Source organism: Eubalaena glacialis, chromosome 11 (assembly GCF_028564815.1).
Source record: "Eubalaena glacialis isolate mEubGla1 chromosome 11, mEubGla1.1.hap2.+ XY, whole genome shotgun sequence".
NCBI lineage: Eukaryota > Metazoa > Chordata > Mammalia > Artiodactyla > Balaenidae > Eubalaena > Eubalaena glacialis.
Window position 1 is genome coordinate 37,948,928 of NC_083726.1, and position 6,000 is coordinate 37,954,927.

A 6,000-nucleotide genomic window follows, 5' to 3' on the forward strand; every position below is an offset into this window, starting at 1 on the left:
ACAATGAAAAAGACAGATGCTAGTTCCACCCCTAAAGATATTATAAATTAATAGGTTCCTTGTCAGAGCTGCACTGAAGTGTCAAGCTTAAATATTTGTCACACCTTTTGATGTGTTTTGAGGTTTGTGTATCTGCTTTTACTCCATTACCATCTGGACAGTCAAGAAGAATAGCATAATGAAAGGAAAAACTGTCCAAAGTATGTCATTTGATTCAGTCGATACACATTGTGAAGATAAATCTTACTAATAGGGTAAGCAAGAATGAGCATTGTCATACTGTGTATAGCAAGCTGGAAATACAAACATAAAAGCAAACAAAGGAAACCCAGTTCATGCAACAAATCCAGTTCAAAGTGAATTCAAGGTCTACAGAAATGGAACCTGGGTAAAATTTTTAAACTGCTTTATATTATTATTCTCTTCAATTACATGCTATAGACTATTTCTAAAATGTGTTCTAATGTGGGAAGATATTTACAAAATAATAAATAATCCCCAGTAATGAAATTCTATTCTCCATTGCTTACCAAAGATATTTTAATCCTTTAAGGTATCATTATTTTTGCACTGACCAAAATCTTTTTGTGGAAAACCACTGGTGTAGTATGTGTGTGTGTGTGTGTGTGTGTGTGTGTGTGTGTGCCTGTGCATGTGTGCACCTATGTGTGCATTGTTGCATATAACCCTTATATTTTTCCCTATATCATCTGATTCCCTGTCTTATACTATATGCATTCTAGGGTTTCTGCTAAACTGCTGTTCTGTATTAAATTGCAAATTCTCATGAGGAAATATCTCTTCTTTCTCTAAATAGATTTAATATAGTCATACAAAGGTTTATTCCCAAGACCTTTAGCTATATTCCATAAATATGCCCAAATAAGAGCATGCATTATTTTTCATATCATCAAACTCAAGGATAATATTCCTGGGGCAGCTTTATAGCACTCTATAATATTAAATGTACGTAACTTTTTTGTTGCAGTTACCTAGGAACACATTGTATTTGAAAATGCTTCCAAGAGTCACAGTGAATTTGTAGAAGTAGAATTGAACCAAGTACAAAATTTTGCTTTATGAATACAGTTTACACTAAACTCCTTTGAAAAATCATACCCTAAGATGTGGTGATAAATTTGCTTCTGAATTAAATAGAAAAAGTGTAGCTTATACTTAGTCATATTAGCTAAAATACTAAAAATTGCCACATCTTCTCTCACATGACTTGGTTGCTAGACTACATGGTTAATGATGTTTAATCTATGAAGGTGTGAGTACTCCCTTAGTACTCTGACAGGATGTTTCAGTTAATTATTTCTCCTATAATTTATCTTCAATTTTGAATATGATTCCAGAGGCAAAAGGTTTAAAAATAAAAATATATTTGCTATATCATTTTGCTTTCTGGGTGAGGAAATATTTGGGCCTGGAAAGAGTTTTACTCCAAACCAGTGCCCAGTGTTAGGAAATGCATGGCTAGAGCAAGCTGTGCTATTCAAAAGTGTTCTGCTTTTGCCTTTTTGAATAATATAAATAAATGTCCTATTCTTTCTTGCTTATTGAGTTTTTTGCTATGGGTCTAATTTTATTATATTATTATTAGTCACTAAATACTACTTCAATCGGTATACATTTTACACAAAGTATCCTATTAACTTGTACCAAGATTACTGGTGTAAAAAGCAACCTGTATGTGACCTTAATGTAATTAGAGAATTATGTAATTGCATAGAGTTCTGATTGGTTTTATTTGATTTGGACAGGCAGTGATCCACATCTCAAAGATGCAGGGAGCATAAAATATTCCTGCAGCAAATGTAATACTGTCTGAGTTTTACATTTAAGATGATATGTGACAACCTATATTTGTTCTATATAATTTTTTAAAATGGCAGTTCAACAAATTCTGCAGATGAAATAACCCAAAACACTATACTCATTTACATTATATCTATAAGCTAGATATCTTCTGGGTGGAATCTCCCACCCCTTTGAAATCACTTAAGATAGGCTCAAACTTCCAAACATAACCTTTGGAAACCTAAGCCCTTTCTCTAACATTGTGTGAATTTATTGGAGCTTCTGTGGTTATGGTCTCTGCCTTTGGGCTTATGCTTTTGTACATGCTGTTTTACCTCATACAACTCAGAAGTGAAGCTTATTTCCATTCACAATGTTTTGGGGAAAATATCCTACAAAAAATCACTCGTAACTGAGGTGGTCCATCAAATTGGAAAGCATATTATGATGGAAAGCATATTATGATGAGGTGCTAGAGTTGGGAGAGGAGAAGCTGTATATTGAAGCAACAGAAGTAACTAGACAGTAAATAATTTCCACTGGATACTCCTCACAGGTATTCCTGCCACACACATCTCTCTGGTTCTTCTGACTCTCTCTCTATTCTTTCTTTGTCTCCCTGGTTCTTCTGACTCTCTCTCTATTCTTTCTTTGTCTCCACACACTTCCCTCTCAAGAGCAAAACAAATGCCTACCCTTGTCTCTTAATAGAAAAGTTTAGTCACATTGTATCTTGGTTTTTCCTGATACTAACGTCCAGAGGACTCAACCTCTACAGAAAGTAGGTTAGCAGGGAAAATACTCAAAGACCTTTCCCTTCCAGGGTAAGTTCTTCTTTTTGCTTTGCCCATATGACTTTTTGTGAATGCAACGTTCTTATGTGAATGAAGCAGAAATGGTTCACTTGTAATAGCTGAGGGTTTGACAATCTGTAGTTAGGACCACAGGGGGCGTCTTGAGATGGTTGGTTAACTTAGCTCCTCACAGAGCGGTAGCTTCATCAGTCACCAAGTTTACCCTATGGTAGAGCTACTTCTGTAAAAGTAAAGCAGTATTTTCATAGGAAAATAATTCAAGGGCTTCTTTCTCTGGTTTCAAAGGACCAGACTTACCACTTATCACAGCATTATAAGGAAAGTGAGTCTTCTCTTTCTGTGTGACAAGTATATTCCAGACATTTGTAGTATTAGTAATGAAAACCTACATTTATTAAGTAATAAATTGCTAAATTTTTAGTATCTACCCTCATAATAAAATTATATTAATTATGTAATAATTTCTAAATTGGAATATGTGTTATCAAATCAGGTAATACCTTCTTGTCTTGCTATTTTCCCAGAAATAATATCTGTAAAATATAAAATCTATTTCCAGAGCAGAGTCATTGATCCAGAACATCTGCATAATTGTCTGTTTAGAAGCTTCAAGAGTTACAACAAAGAAACCAAAAGTATTTAGAAAAATTCTGGGCCCTGGCAGGCCAACAGGGCCGATGCAGACCTGAAAAATTATTATTCAAAATTAACACAATAGGGTTGAGATTTTGCTTTCTATTTCACATTCAATCTATCCACTTTCTCTGAATACACACACTCACACATACAATTCATTTTTGAAAGAGAATATTGAAAATATTTATTTTAAAATAATAGACTTGATTATACAAAAATGTCAGACATATTACCATAGACCTTTTATGATCATATTTTAGACGTGTCTTTGTATTTAAGAAATGTTTTACGTAGTTGCTTAGCAACAGTCTGGTCATTTAGTTCAAAAATGATCTCTAAATCACAAAGTCTTTTGTCAAACAGAAATCAAATAGTCTGTTTTTTTTCATGTACAGGAAAAAAAGCAGAAGTCTATTGTTATATATAAAGGGCTATAGTATGAAATGCTGAAAAATAACATTCTGACTAGATTATTTGTTGTGATCTTTATTTTATGTCTTTTTATCTAAGACATTAATAACAATGAAGTCAACTGTTCTTCACTCTGTTCAGTTGCTGGTTAATGTGACATCCAATTTATATCCAAAAGGTTAAGTGTGTGTGGAGAGCCTAATCTTTTAAGAAAAAGCTATATGAAAATGCGCTCCTTTATTTTCTGTTTTTGTATTGCCTGAAGAAGGGATTAAGTAGGGACTTAATATTTAAAACACATAAACATGTATTATATGCATAGTACTTACTTGTATTGTAGAAACTTGTAACATTCTGCCTGGTATTAGAGTTTTGTGCGTATTTTATCCTCCACACTAGTCTCTGTGTTCCTTAAAATCACAACCCTTTCTTATTCATCTTTGAGTTCCTACATCTAGTATATCTTGTATACAACAGACACTCCATAAATGTGTCAAATTGAATATTTAATAATAGTAATAATCATAATAACAACCATGACATTTTTGAGCAGTTACCTATGTGTCATGTATTATACCAAGTACTCTCTTTTAACTGTAGAGGCAAGTATGGTTATTTTTCCTGTTTATATCAAGGACAGAGGAGAAAGAAATCTTACATTATAGCAACTGTAAGGGTTGGGAAACACTGAAGTAGAAGACCAAGAATTGCAGTCTTCCATATTGTGATAAATAAGGTAAATTTAAATGCTTATACTCTTAAGATTGATGGGTTTAGCTATTGTTTTTCACAAACTCAGATCTCAAAACACAGCAAGAATAATTGTTTATATCTTAGTGTAGCAGGTATCTGTTGATTTAGCCTGTGCACCACCTATTGTCTCTTCTGGTAACAACATTCTGTTTTTTTCTTGGGGCACCTCCTACCTTCCATTCTCAGTTGATGTGATTACAGTGGGATAGTCCATCCTCCAGCTGCAGGTGTGGGAACACGATCCAGGCCTGGTCTATGACAGTGGCCTTCCCTTTGGCTATCCCTGTGGTAATCAATACAGCAATGACTATATGACCCAAACAAAGGAAACAACTGGTAGCCCTAGATGTTTTTTTGCAACTGGAGGAACTTCTCCTTTCAATGGGATTGCTGAGCTGGTTGGACTTAATCTAGAGCTACTTGTAGTCACTATTTCTTTAGCAGTGTCCCTGTGAGACTGAAGCTAATGAAGAAGAAACAGTGCCAAGGCAGACATCACAGAATAATCATTCCAGACAATATCCACAGATGGGTGATAAAATCATTGGGTGAAAGTTTGAGGAGAAACAATTTGTTCGCATAGTCTCAAAAGTGTCTCTTCCAAGTTATTTATCAGTTACAAAGGAAGAAATGTTAACTTTATAATGGAGAATCCTGGCAGAGAAACCTTAACTTATCAAGGTTAACATCTCCAGAAATAAGATTTATTGGCATTGTGTTCCTTCAATATTATGCATTTAGAGAAGATAAAAAGTCATTACTTCTGTGGTATTCTTGCCAAAATTGCCTAACTTCAATCTAATCATTAGACAAGAAGAAATACCAGACAAACTCAAATTGAGACCCATCTACAAAATAAGTGACCAGTACTCATCAAAAGTAATGAACATAAGGAAAGAATGGAATTTTCACAATAGGAAGAGGCTGAAGTGACAAAACAACTAAATGCATGATAGCTGTCTGGAATGGATCTTGGGAAAGGAAAAAAAGACTTTAGGAGAAAAAAAAAACCCTAGTGAAATTCAAATAAGGTCTACCGTTTACCTAATATTATTGTTCTAACATTAATTTCCCAGTCATAAAATTGTATTTTGGCTATCTAAATAGTTAACATTAGGGAAAACTGAATAAAGAATACATGTGAACTCTTTGTAATAGTCTTCTGAATTTTCTGTAAGTGTAAAACTTTCAAAATTAAAAGTTAAAAAAAAACAAAGAAAGAAATGGAGTCAAGAGATAAAGAACAATAGATTCCTGGCACTTTATATACCTCTATCCAGCTATATGTCCATACACTAGGCTTTTCAGGTACACGAACTGAAAAATTCTTTAATCATTTTAGCTGGATTTCTCTCATTTCCAAGCAAAAGCCATATGCCAAATATATATTTCTTTTCTTTGCCAGTGAGTTTACTGTGTCCTGTCTAGAAAATGCCTCATGACCAATGAAATGTTTCACAGAAGGGAATTTTCCAGATGGCTTCTGTATTCAAGGCAGTAACTTCTTTAAATTTTAATACTTTTGCATGGAGGCATTTCTATAATGTACTTTTCACTTTCATGTCTTTGTTGTAGAGTGTAC